This window comes from Malaclemys terrapin, chromosome 15 (genome assembly GCF_027887155.1).
Source record: "Malaclemys terrapin pileata isolate rMalTer1 chromosome 15, rMalTer1.hap1, whole genome shotgun sequence".
In the NCBI taxonomy this organism is placed as follows: domain Eukaryota; kingdom Metazoa; phylum Chordata; order Testudines; family Emydidae; genus Malaclemys; species Malaclemys terrapin.
This window is the reverse complement of record NC_071519.1, coordinates 22,747,439-22,761,572: the sequence shown is the minus strand read 5'-3', so window position 1 is coordinate 22,761,572 and position 14,134 is coordinate 22,747,439. Positions and strand designations below refer to the sequence as shown.

Below are 14,134 nucleotides of genomic sequence, written 5' to 3'. Positions count from 1 at the left end.
ATGGCTTTCGCAGCAGGGCCCGGTGACTGAACTGTATTCCCCTTGGGCAATTAGTCAGTCACACGTACATAGTGTCCTGCACGGGAATGGCCTGCCATGCTACGCACAAGATAAAACCAAATAAAACATAACTGGAGAAAAAAATTGGCAGTTGCCAAGCAACTAAGTCAGTGGACTTGATCTAAAGTTAGTTAATGGCCCTTTAGAGACTAATATGGGCAGGAACGAGGAGGTGAATTGAAGAACCACAAGGCAGCCTTAAAAGCTTGAGGGCTAAAGCAAAGAATAGGCAGCAGTCTCTTGAGGGTAGCCGCAAAAGGGTTTCCCTATGGAACTACCCAGATCAAAGAGGTTGGGTAAGTGTGGCAGGGCGACAGCCTACGCTGAGCATTGTGTGTAAGGACTTTGACTTAGTTCCTGGGTAGGAAATGATGTACAGGACTCAAATATGCCAGAGAACCTGAATCAAAATGGGAATCGCATCTGATCCAAGCCTCACTGAAGTTAATGGACAGTGTCCCGTTGACTACAAGGGATTGCTCATGAGGCTAATTTATTAGGACAACAGTAGCGTGCCTGCCACCCTGTATCTGATCAGGAGGAACACAGGTCACTACCCTGGGACTGGGGAGCAATTCAGGGAAAGGCAGAACCCTCTAGGGTTACAGCATGAGATTTTGAGCCGGAAGTGCTCCCGGGTCTGTCACAGACCTATGGAGCAACTGTGGGCAATTCCTAACCTCTCTGTGCTTCAGTTTCCCCATCTGTAAAAAGGGGAATATAACACTGAGTGTGCAGAGAACGCTGAGGCTCAGTGAACATTTTGTAATGTGCTTTGAGATCTTCTAGGGGGAAATATATGGAAGTGGGGAGAAAGTTCTGCATGGGTTGCAAATTCTCTGAGGAAGAAACAGCCAGGAGACTAGCGAGTGCAAAAGCGACATCCTGGTGGAATAATTCCTGTCATCGTATTAAGGCTGCCTGCCTAAAAATGCAGCTCCAAACACCCAAGGTCAAAAATATTTCCAGTATGAGAAACTTTGGCAGCAGGAAGAACAGCACTGCCATGAAAGGAAACAGCCCAGGAGGGGAAACGAGGTCTCAGTGTGCAGAGCCCAATCAGTCACAGCTCTGGCTTGTCAGTGTTCAGCTTGAGAAAATTAGTCATCTCCTCCAAACCTTGCTATCAGAAAGGCAATCACACCATGCCGGCTGTCGAAAGGGCCAAGAGATATACCTAGGTGTCTTCTGCATAGATGGGAAACCGGAATCTCATCGCCCGACGGAGAGGGCTTTGAGTGTCATTGCTAGTGAACTGCGCTGATGCAGGCCCTTCAAAGATCTACCCAACAAATCAGCTCCCTGGATTTGTGGCACAAAATGTTCACTCTGCCCCAAAGCCACGAGCATTCCACAGGAAGGAGCGCTACAAGCTGCTGAAAGTGATACAAAACAGCGCTGATAACTGCCCCGAGCTTCACGCCACACTGTCGGGGAAATCTAAGGAAAAAGTTCTCACATCTTTATGCTGTAACAGCAGCAACCCCCTGATAACGGCTCTGAGAGAAGATAAGCTATTAGCAGTTCTTCCAGCTAAACAGGGCCCTTAGGTTAAGTAGAGCAAAAGCCCTACTCATTAGAAAGCAGCGTCCTGGAAAACTGGGCATGTAGCTGCTGTGTTGTTGGGAAAAAACCAAGAGACTCTTTGGCAGTGCACACTAGGGACTACTGGATCTGCAAAGTAATTGTTTAAATTACACATAATCTCTTGTTTGTGTGTGTGTGCACAAAGGGAATGCAACATGGTGTAAAATGTTACCAGATCAGAATTCTGCATTCCCTTACGCTACCGGTAGAGTTTTGTATGAGAATATGCCAGGTGCAAGGTAGCAAAGAATCAACACCCTCTTCACCATGGTGTGAAAGGGCTAGAGGAAGTCTGGGCCAGAGCTGCAAAGATATTTAGGCCCCTAAGCCCCAGTTGTAGGCACCACTCTGCAACCCACACTTAGCTGCTGCCTAACATGGTAGGTGCCTAAACTTGTTCTGTACCTAAATGTTCAGGGTAAAAAATTCTCTAGAGGCCTAAGTTTCTGCCTCGGACCATAAGCACTGCTGCCTGGTTCTAGACTTCCAGACACCTGTCTCCTGCCTAAACACCAGTGCAATCCGGGATCAGCGGGAAGATAGGCCGAGGAGCGCTTATCTTGCCTGCCAAGGGGGGCAGTTCCCTTGGTGATCTCCTCTTTCTGCTTGAGGCTGTTGGGGATGCAGAGGGCTGTGGGTGGGGACAGAATATGTGTGGAGCCCCCCAGGAGGAAGGGGGCAAGCTTACCTTGTGATCTCCTCTTTCTGCCGGCACCTATCTTGGCCGCCTGCATCAAATCCCATTCAGACGCTGGTCGCCACCAGCAGCATACTGAGTGAAGCAACGCGACAGCCCCTTTGTGGAGCCACGCGTCTGAGCCTAAGGGTAAAACTTTCAAAAGCACCTGGGTCTTATTTTCAAAGGGGACCAAGGCAGGGGTTCTCAACCTTTTTCTTTCTGAGCCCCTCCCCCACCCCAATTCTGTCAAGACATGGCGGTGGCTTTGACAGGCACATGCGCACGTCATGGTCAGTGTTCATCCTGGCTCAGCTTTAGCTCCGGGTGGTGGGGTTCAGGCTTCAGCTTCAGCTTCAGCCCCGGGTGGCAGGGCTCGGGTTTCGGCTTTCTGCCCTGAGAGTCTAACGCTGGCCCTGCTCTCTGGTTTATTTTGGCGGGCCTCCTGAAACCTGCTCGCGGCCCCCCAGGGGGGCCATGGGTACCCGGTTGAGAACCACAGGACTAAGGCACTTAGGAGCCTTCCAGTGAAAATCAATGAGATTTAGGCTCCTATGTTACCAGGGGTGGCTCTATGTTTTTTGCTGCCCCAAGCACAGCAGTCAGGCGGCCTTCGGCGGCATGCCTGCAGGCGGTCCGCTGGTCACGCAGATTCGGCGGCATTTCTGCGGGTGATCTGCAGGTCCGGCGACTTTGGCGTACTCGCTGCTGAATTGCCGCTGAAGCCGCGGGACTGGCGGATCTCCTGCAGGCATGACTGCTGCCCTCTCGGCGACCGGCACGCCACCCCCCGCGGCTTGCCGCCCCAGGCACGCGCTTGCTGCGCTGGTGCCTGGAGCCGCCCCTGTATGTTACTTCAGGGCTTTTGAAAAATGTATCATAATTCTCCTCTCAGACCAGTTTATACCTTTGAAATTCTATTGACTTCGGTGATGTTACTCCAGATGTACAAATTAAGTGAGCTCAAAATTAGTTCGAGTGGATTTACAGGGCCTGATTCACCACTGTACTACTCCAGTTTCATGCCAGTGTAACTTCAATAATGTCAACGACTCATGCCCGTAATGTTGGGAAATGAGTATGAGACTAAAATCAGGCTCACCCTTTATGGAAAAGTCCTGTAGAAAATGATGGCTTTCCCATGGGCTTTCTTTAACCATCCTGTAGCATTTTAATCAAACATGATAGCCCAGCTATAGAGGTGGATAGGATGGTTCAAAGAAAGGAGCTCATTCTCTATTAATTAGGTAGGTTTTTAGAGTAATGTTTCTAGAACTGTCACATGCTGCCTGGCTCTTTAAGGGGAGTTTGGATCTGCCTGGCTTGTGACAGATCAGAGTCCCCTGCTCCCATCCCACCACCCCAGCTGATCCTGATCAGGCTGGGGAATCAGGTGGCTTCGTTCAATTATCTGGCCCAGGTGGGGAAGAGTGGGTGATTGCTATAAAGGGCTGGAAGATCCCATCTGGGGAAGAGAAAAGTTGTTTCCTGTCATTGGTCCTGAAGCAAGAGGGTGATTGGAGAGAAGATGGTTCTTGTGGCAGGCCTGGGAAAAGACCAGCCTCCAGGTAGATGGCCTGGAGGTAGACTGGGTATATGGACCCAGCCAGGGGGAAGGACTCCTAGACAGAAGCCCTGAGGGTCAGTGGTTTGGGTAGGAACTGACCGGCCAGGAAGAAAGTCTGGAGAGCCAGCAATCTGAGAGTGCAGGGTGGATGAGGAGACCAGGAGGAGTAGAAGACCCTTTTGTTTGATGTTTTCCTAGGACTAGCCTGCTGCTTGACGTAGCCTCCCTGGGACAAGGTCCTCCTGTCAAAGAAGCATTGCTGAGACTAAGGGGAGAACGGCGGTGGAACTGTTGCTGTGCCATGCCATTGTGGGTCACTGGGGAGGGATGGCATGCTGCCACAAGAACGCTACTAAATTTCTGGAGAATCCTACTGGTTTAATCCCTATTGGACTATTTCTTCAGGGTCTGACTTTATCCATCCCACCTGCTCACTGCATGCAACTGTGGCGTGCAGGTGCTAGAGGCAGCCGGGCACCATTCATTCCAATGTCCTTGGGAGAAAGCAGAGGCACCATCGCGCCCCATGGAGAAATTACCAGTTGTACAGAAAAAGCAAATAGTAATAAAAAACGACCTGGTTTCTTAGGAATGAGGACGCCAAATCATAAGGACAGCTCCTACATAGATTTACCCCAGCTGATAATCTTGTGGAACTGTTGCAGAATCTATTTTGAAGGGACTAATGAATGCTTTTGACCAAAAACAGTCTTCTTCTGCCCTACTTGGAAGAATTTGCTATTTAGGTTATGCTTGGGAAGGCTTACGTCACAGGACCTCTCACAATTGAAAGCTGGGGGATGCAAATATGACAGGATCGGCTGGGCTGTACGCAGTGCCGACATAATCCTTACTTTGCAATTAATGGGCAAGGGTTACACAGTGCTGTACAGTGATGTATAATGTGCAGAGAACACTGTATATCAAAATATAACTCATGAACAGTTTTTAGCACCTTGCTTCTTAAATCCAAAATAATCTGCTTTCAATTAAAAGCCTAATGAGGCATGCAGAGATCTCAGCTGAGTGCTGTGGGTCAGGTCTACCTGTGATGCTTTCTTTGGGTGGCTAGGACTGAGACACATCCCTTCTGCAGGGAGAGAGAAATTTGCTGGTATTAAACTGGCTGCCAGCTCCCTGACACCCCCTGTTTGTTAGCCACCCAATCTCCCCAGAGCTCTGCCAGCTCTTACTTTGCCCTGCAGGGTAACACTGGGTGTACCCTAGTCCCTGAGAGCTTCTGAAGTGCCCCCCTGTAGTGTCCAGCACCTGTCACTGACACTCCCAGTTACTACCAGTTTTTCTATGCCCAAGGGAACAGTGTATGCACACAGCTTGATTGGTACAATTCAGGGCCTTGATACCACCACGGCATAGAGATGTAACAATTGTAACTTTATTATTAAAGATGTTTATTATTGAAGAGGTTGAGTAGCGAAGACAAAGATTTCAGAGATGCTGAGAAAGGATAATGGAAACAGAAGTGGTTACACGTAGGACATAAGGTATAACACTCCTTAGGGTTTACACTTCACTTTCATTGGGTAAAACTTTTTTCTAAAGCAGTTTCTCACTGAAAGCATCTTTGCAGTGTTTCCAGACAGGACAGGCTGGGATCCCATTTTCATGAATATAGTGCACTGCACAATTCCTTCCTTAAGTGCAGGATAAAACCAGGGTCTTTTTGCCTTCCTCCTATACTGCAAAGTTAATTGTCTTTGCACCCAAGACCGGACAACCACTTGTGGTTAAGTCCCTGGCGTGCTGATCCAATGCTGACATCACAGCCTCATGTTGACTTGGAATGCAAATGCAGCTGCCACTGTGTTTGATTTACAATGCTTAATTTACATCAGAGACAGGGGTAGGTGAATTGATACGCTTTTACTGACAGAAAACCTGTTTGTCAACTCTGCCTTGCTACATAGTTTTAGTAGGTACCCACAAGTCATTAACCGTACATTTCACAATGATATTAATGACCAACATGACACCAGCTTTAATTTGTACCTTGCAAGACACTATGAAAGTTGTGTGTTCGGTGTACTGAGTTTGTCAGGCCTCTTAAGAGTTGCTGACACAGAGTAGTGCAGGGGTTCTCAACCTTTTTCTTTCTGAGGCTCTCCCACCATGCTATAAAAACTCTACAGCCTACCTGATACTTGATAGCCTACCTGTGCCACAATAACTGTCTTTCCGCATATAAAAGCCAGGTCCGGCGTTAGGGGGTAGCAAGCAGGGTAATTGCCTGGAGTCTACGGTGACCAGACAGCACATGTGAAAAATTGGGACAGGGGGTGGTGGGTAATAGGAGCCTATGTAAGAAAAAGACCCAAAAATTGGGACTGTCCCTATAAAATCGGGACATCTGGTCACCCTACTGGGGCCTCATGCCACTGGGCCCCTGCAAAGCTACATTGCTCAGGCTTCAGCTTGAGCCCCTGGTGACGGGGCTCAGGGCCCCTGGCTTCAGCCCTATGCGGTGAGGCTTCGGCTTTCTGCCCTGGGCCCCAGCAAGTCAAATGCTGACCATGCTTGGAGGACCCCCTGAAACCTGCTCGTGGCCCCCTGGACAAGAACCACTGGAGCAGTGAACCCTTTGCCAGCTGGCACCAAGGAGCCTTGGTGTCACAATTCCATTTCAGGATTCTCCAAGAACAAGAGAGAAAGCTGGGAAGAAAACAAATGAAGGGGTTGTTCTCACTGGGGGGGTCTTATCCAAAGCCTATTGAAGTCAATCAAAATCCTTCTCCTTGAGCAAGTTTCTGTGGAGAGAACTATGGGGGCGGGGGGGAGGCGAAGGGCACGAAACATGCTGACCTGCCTGTCTTCCCAACCAGGCTTGTTCCCTGTGAGGGGCATTTGGCAGACCTGGGAGAAGCTGAAAGAGGGAGCCGTGAATGACTGCATACGCTGGTCATGTCCCCGCATGACTGCGTGGTAAATACCAAGCAACTGTGTCACATGGCTAAAACCTGTGCAGCTTGGCATCTGCGTGCATGTTAAGTTAATGATTTCACTTTGCTTCAGTCCTAAACATCTGCCAAAGTCTGAGCAAATGAATCAGTGAGGGCTGGGAAAGCAGAACTAAAAATGTGATTTGAAAAATCCAGCGCAAGGGGGTCATCATGCAATTGGCAGATCCTGCTGAACTGTACTGGGTCAGTGGGCCGTTCTAATTGACCTGGCAGAGTTCAGGCAACTGTCACAGTTGGTTGATTTAATTCAGCTGGGGGTGCTAACAACCCTCATGGAGTTTTCTGTGGAAAGCCAAGTGCATCCGCATAGAAAACTGCGTTTCTGATCCTGCAGCCACTTACTCCCATGAGTAGTCCTTCCTCACTTGAATTCAAGGGTCTACTTGTGGGCGTAAGAGTTTGCAGGATCAGGCCCTAGATAATTCACACTTCTCCCTACCATGCACAGACTAGAACACCTAGAGGTATGGGGCCAGATCCTCACTGGTGTAAATCAGCACCGCTCCAAAGTTATGGAAGTATACTCAGTTACACCCACTGAGGTTCTCGCCTATAGTCTTTGTCCATTCTCATTTCCTCATGCCTCATTTTATAAGATGATAGCTCATTACCTATGATATATTGTGTCATTTGGGCCTGGGACAGTCCTTTACTATATGTTTGTACAGTGCCTGCCTGCGGCCTTCAGGTGCTTTCACTAAATAATTTTGTCAATGTCTTGTTTCATGCCATGACATGACACTTTTGTTCCCATTTCTGTACTGACTTTAATAGCTCATCGCCAGCCTGCACATGTACAAACAAGGCCAGATGTAAATGGTTTTTTACTGGCGTTTCAACCCTTTTTCTCTGAAATATCTGATCAGCGGTGGGGTATTGCTTGAGATGCTCCTCTGGTCTGTTCAGGTATGACAAGTCTTATTTGTGTATTTACAGGTCATTCTGACCCCACTGTAGCGTGATGGCATTTCTGTCACTGCCATAATTCTTAGCTGGAACCCCATTATCCGAATGGAGTTGGGCAAGTCCATGCCACCATTCACACAAGTTATATCCCTATTTATCTGACCACCAAAGTTGAACCTACCTATCATTACTGGTGGCATAGATCAGAAGTTCATTGTCCTTCTCCCACAAGCCACACTTTGGGTGAGAAACTTCTCTACAGATTCGCCTATCTGGGATACTCTTCATATGTTCCCACACTCCAGCTAATTTAAAATCTTACCTGAAGATGTACCTTTTCTCTCTCCTCTATGACTATTAATTTCCCTTACCCATTGTTATCGCTTTCTAACTAGAATCCTTTATTTGTTCACCATACATTCAAGCTTTCCAGTACTGCTTTTTCAATAACTTATGCCACACACTATCCAGTGTCTTTGTTTGGCTCTGTACAACATTTTTAGATGCGCTTTGTGTGGAAGATACCGTACCAAGCTAGGATATGTTGCATTCCACTGTCAAACTGGTTGACTGACTACACTGCAGTGAGAGTCTGATTTATTCTACACTGGTTTTACAACAGTGTAACTCCATGGACATCAATAAAGTTACCCCTTATCTGGGCTAACTGCCCCTCTGATCCCTTGCTGGACTGTACCCCCTCTCAGGCCTGAAGCCATCACCTTCGTTAGGGTGGAATCACATGATGCTCTCACTCTCAGATTGGGCCTTGCGCCCCAGATGTCAGTCAAGATATTCTTGGCAGATCTGAATTAGGTTCAGTACCTGCAGTTCTGTTTCCTCTGGGAGCAGCGGTAGCCAGGCAGTCTCCTTAAAGCACATGATTATTTATTCAGAACAAAAGCATTTAATAGAAAACAGGTCTTAAACCTGTGTAGTTTGAAAGCTGGTACCTTCCACCAATAGAAATTGGCCCCATAAAAGATATCTTGTCTCTCTCATATCCTGGGACCAACACAGCTACAACACTTACACCAATGGAAAGTCTACGTGCATGCCTGTCTTTCCCTAAGACTTACCATTCCCTGGAAGCCACAGAAGCCTCAATTGCTTTTAGACACCCTTGCTGGACCTGTGTCTCTCTCTTTCATCTCCGTCTGTTCTCACCAGGAACAGCATCCTCAGGTCCCTGCTCTCTCGCCAGAGTGCCCTTTTGAGCGTTTGCTGTTCTTGTGATCTCTACCTACCAGCAGGGGCAAAACAAGGCTTGTACCTTTGCTGGAGACCGGATATAGCAGGGGTAGGCAACCTATGGCACGCGTGCCAAAGGCGGCACGCGAGCTGATTTTCAATGGCACTCACACTGCCTGGGTCCTGGCCACCGGTCCGGGGGGCTCTGCATTTTAATTTAATTTTAAATGAAGCTTCTTAAACATTTTAAAAACCTTATTTACCTTACATACAACAATAGTTTAGTTATATATTATAGATTTATAGAAAGAGACCTTCTAAAAATGTTAACATGTATTACTGGCACCCGAAACCTTAAATTAGAGTGAATAAATGAAGACTTGGCACACCACTTCTGAAAGGTTGCTGACCCCTGGGATATAGGATCCTCTAAATTTTCCCCATTGTCTTTCAAGTGTGTGCTTGTTTTGCCAACAGCCCCCTATTAAGTTAGATCAATACATTCATATAGGAAAGCCTAATAATCCAATGCAACTATACAGTATCTTTGCCTCACTGACCAGGTCACCTATAGCATTCATAAATTATTATAGTATTCTTAGATTAGTACATAGCAGCTCCACATCTGCCACACCCTGATTTGCAAGGGTATAGGTGAGAGAAGAATCAGGCTCAACGTGTGCGGGCATGATCCTTAACTGTAGTTCCACGGAAATCAGGTGAACTACGCCAGTTTACATCGGCTGATGCACTGTCCTGGCAATTTTTGCATCAGCATGTAGAGGCTGGTATAAAGTAGGTCTGATTATCAACTCATATCAGTGTAAATCAGGAATAATCCATGGCAGACAGGGCCTGATTCTTCACTGCCACACAATTTATGTCTCCATTTACACCTATGCAGAGTGGGACTTTATTTAAAGCTGCCAAATTGGCATGGGAAAGTTTTATTCCTGCTTTGCAGAGGTGTAAATGTCAACACAACATGCAAGGCAGTTTTGAATCAAACTCCCATTGTAGTTGCTGTACATTGGTGTAAAGCCAGAAGTGAAAAACGAAGCAGGAAGAGCATTCCTGGAATCTGCTCACTCTCACACTGCTTTGCAGCAAGGCTCACTAGTTTTGCTGGGACCCTATTCCAATTGCCCCAGTATTTTTAATACAGCACTGAGAGCTTGCTCCTGTTTTGTATCTTTAAAACAGTGAGCAGTGTGTCACTTTCCAGCAGATGACTTAGATTTTTTACTGCTGATTAATACTTTTGGATTGTGGACTTTCACTCTGTTTCCTGCTGCAATTTAGTTTGAATTTATTACAAAAACATGTAGCAAATGGCTGCACTACTCAAGTTAAATCAAGCCATGCTTACATTGGGTTAGCACTGACGTGAACCAAATTCTAGGGAGGAATTAACTGAAGATTTGACCTGGATGGATCAAATATGCAGCCACCCAGAGTGACTTTTGGGAGGTGGGGAATGGAAGCGTGCTGCCAGAAAATAATTCCACATGCAAGGAGCGAGGAAGGGTACTTCCTTAAATCCACAGTTGGAGAGGCCCCAGGGTGCTTCAGAGCATGACATGTGGCTAATCTGGTCAACCATTTATCTAATCTGCCACTGCCAAATTCTAAAAGACACTTCTCATTCTAAGCAGGGTTCGGTCATTTTCTATACTATCAGGAGCGGCTGAACACAGAATACATTTCCAAGGGAGAGATTGTGATCTGGCCCCTGGGTGAATACACATTGGTGTGAGAATGGGCAAGATTTCCCTCACTTGCTTTGTATGCCCTGAGCAGAGACAAGATGCCATTCCATTCACCTGAGAACCCTGAGCACCACGTGAGGTGACAGTCTCCCCAAAAGGACAGGGAAGAAACAGGGCTATCCTAAGGAGCAGGTAGTGGCTGCACTTCCCAAGAGCTACCCTTGGCTTATCGCGGTGAACCACAATTGCCTTCAGAGCTGACCCTGGGGTGATGCAAATCCACACACTACTTCCTACATAACAGGCATGTCATGTGAAATGATAGTCTCTTTTTCTCTCCTGCTCTTTGCACAGCAAGGCTGGGCTGACATTCCTTTAGCACCAAAAGGACTGGAAGTATCAGATGGTTCTGCTGCAGTTGGGCATAAAGGAGGAGGCACCTGGGAATGGCCATTTGAAGTGATGGGAGTGGCAGCTGGAAATGACAGTTAAGATTCAGGTTGAGAACTGTATCATATGGATTAGGCTGGGGACTGTGCATGCATCGGGTACCTGCCCCCAAACTGGAGACCGTGTATGCATCGGGCTGCAGTACCTGAACTAACTGGGGACCATGCACATCTGGCTGCACTGTGTCCTCCCTCATGAGCTTGAAGCGTGCATCGGGCGTGCACACATCGGGGTGCAGTTCTGCACTAACTTGGAACCATGCATGCATCGGGGTGCAGTTCTGCACTGGACTGTAGCCCAGTCATGCATCAGGCTGCAGTACCTGCACTGGGCTGGGGACCGCGCGTGCATCGGGCTGCACTGTGTGCGCCTGCAGCAGGCTGAGGCCCTGGCACGCAGGGGGCTGTAGCATCCGGCCCAGGCACGCGCTGAGCGAGCCTCGCACTGCGCCTGCGCATTGCAGGCGGCGCCTCCTCCGCCCGCACGGCCGCGGCCGCGGTGCATTGTGGGACACAAACAAAGTGCCCGGCCAGGCTGGAGCGCGGAGCTCGAGCGCCCGGGCCCCGCGTGCCCCCCCCGCCCCGAGAGCCCACGCGAGCCGCCCCCCAGCAGGGAGGAGGCAGCGGCGGCCTCCCCGCCCGCCGCCGCCATGGCCCAGCAGGGGCCCCGGCGCGGCCCCAGATAGGGGCTCGGTCTGCCGCGCGGCCCGGGGCGCCGGGCCCAGCCACTGCAGGTAACGGGGCCGGGCCGGGGGTGGCGGGAGACAGCGAGAGCCGGGCCCGGCGTCTGCCTCGTCCCCGGGCAGCCACAGGCCGCCTCCGCCACCTGCCCCTCCCCCACTCCGGAGCCCCCTTCCTTAGAGCCGCCCTCCCCCGGGCACTAGCCCCCCCCGAGAGCCCCCCGAGCTCTTACCCCCATGTGCCCCCCTCCCCCGGGCACTAACCCTCCTCCCCCGGGCACTAACCCCCATGTGCCCCCCGAGAGCCCCCTCCCCCGGGCACGAGCCCCCCCGAGAGCCCCCCGAGCTCTTACCCCCATGTGCCCCCCTCCCCCGGGCACTAACCCTCCTCCCCCGGGCACTAACCCCCATGTGCCCCCCGAGAGCCCCCCTCCCCCCCAGCTCTTACCCCCATGTGCCCCCCGAGAGCCCCCCTCCCCCCCAGCTCTTACCCCCATGTGCCCCCCGAGAGCCCCCCTCCCCCCCAGCTCTTACCCCCATGTGCCCCCCGAGAGCCCCCCTCCCCCGGGCACGAGCCCCCCCGAGAGCCCCCCGAGCTCTTACCCCCATGTGCCCCCCTCCCCCGGGCACTAACCCTCCTCCCCCAGCTCTTACCCCCATGTGCCCCCCGAGAGCCCCCCTCCCCCCCAGCTCTTACTCCCTGAGAGCCCCCCTCCCCCCCAGCTCTTACCCCCATGTGCCCCCCGAGAGCCCCCTCCCCCGGGCACTAGCCCCCCGAGAGCCCCCCTCCTCTGGGCACTAGCCCCCCTGAGAGCCCCCCGAGCTCTTACTCCCATGTGCCCCCCGAGAGCCCTCCTCCCCCGGGCACTAACCCCCCGAGAGCCCCCCTCCCCTGGGCACTAGCCCCCCGAGAGCCCTCCTCCTCCCCCCCCCCCAGCTCTTACCCCCATGTGCCCCCCGAGAGCCCCCCTCCCCCGGGCACTAACCCCCCGAGAGCCCCCCTCCCCCGGGCACTAACCCCCCGAGAGCCCCCCTCCCCCGGGCACTAGCCCCCCGAGAGCCCTCCTCCTCCCCCCCCCAGCTCTTACCCCCATGTACTCCCTGAGAGCCCCCCTCCCCCGGGCACTAGCCCCCCCCGAGCTCTTACTCCCATGTGCCCCCCGAGAACCCCCCCACCCAAGCTCTTACCCCCCATATACTCCCCGAGAGTCTCCACCTCCCCCGGGCACTAACCCCCGAGCTCTTACCCCATGTGCCCCCCGAGACTCCCCCCGGCACTAACCCCCCCCCCGGGTACTGAGCCTCCCCGAGCTCTTACACCCATGTGGCCCCCGAGATCCCTCCTCCTCCTGGCACTAACCCCCAAGAGCCCCGCGAGCTCTTACCCCTCATGTACTCCCCGAGAGCCCCCCCTCCCGCTTCCCTGGCATGAACCCCCCCACGAGAGCCCCCTGAGCTCTTACCCCCCATGTACTCCCTGAGAGCCCCCCGAGCTCTTACCCCCCATATGCACACCGAGAGCCCCCCTCCCACTCCCCATGGACACTAGCCCTCCCCCTCCCCCCCAGAGCTACCCGCCCCCGAGCTCTTACATGTACACACTGAGAGTTCCCCCTCCTACTCTCCTGGATACTAACCTCTCCCCCCGAGAGCCTACCCCCGAGATCTCCCCCACGCTCATCCGGGGACTAACCTACCGAGAGCCCCTCATAGCTCTTAATCCTCCTGCTCCCCTGGACACTAACCCCCCGATAACTCACCCTGGACTCTTGCGCCCCTCTTCTCCCCCTCCCCCCCGCTTCTCTGGGCACTGACCTCCTGAGAGCCTCCACTGAGCTCTTACCTCTCCCCATGTACCCCCAAGAGCACTCCCTGGGCACTAACCCCCCAAGAGAGCCTCCCCGCTGCTCCCCTGGACACTAACCACCTGAGAGCCTCCCTGGGTTCTTATCTTCCCATTCACCCCTGAGAACCTCCCCCCCCCCCCCCGCTCCCATGAACACTAACCCCCTGAGAGCCCCTCCAAACTCTTGCCCTCCACCCCCACCGGGCACTAACCCCCTGAAAGTCCCCTCCCCCGCTCCCCTGGACACTACCCCCTGGAGAGCAGGCCCCAGGCTCTTAGTCCCCAATGCACCCCTGTGAGCGCTCCTTGCTCCTCCAGGCAGTAACTCTTCCCCCCCCCCCCCCAGGGGCCCCTATGCTCCCCCAAGAGTCCTCCCTGGGCACTAACCTCTCAAGAGCCCCCCTGGGCTCTTCCCCCCACCCCCCACACAACCCCAAGAACCACCTTCCCTCTCCCCTGGGGTTTCACCCCCAGAGGACACCACA

The 14,134-nt window shown here is 52.1% G+C and overlaps 1 protein-coding gene across 3 annotated transcripts in view; it reads left to right on the top strand.

Annotated features, from left to right (window-relative positions):
- Positions 1 to 11,766: 11,766 nt before the first annotated feature.
- ZBTB44 (zinc finger and BTB domain containing 44) overlaps positions 11,767 to 14,134 on the top strand; it is a 59,351-nt gene continuing 56,983 nt past the window's right edge. For all 3 annotated transcript variants that reach the window (XM_054005825.1, XM_054005822.1, XM_054005827.1), the window contains exon 1: positions 11,767 to 11,857. The gene's annotated coding sequence lies outside the window, so the exon portion shown is untranslated. The remainder of the gene's footprint in view (positions 11,858 to 14,134) is intronic.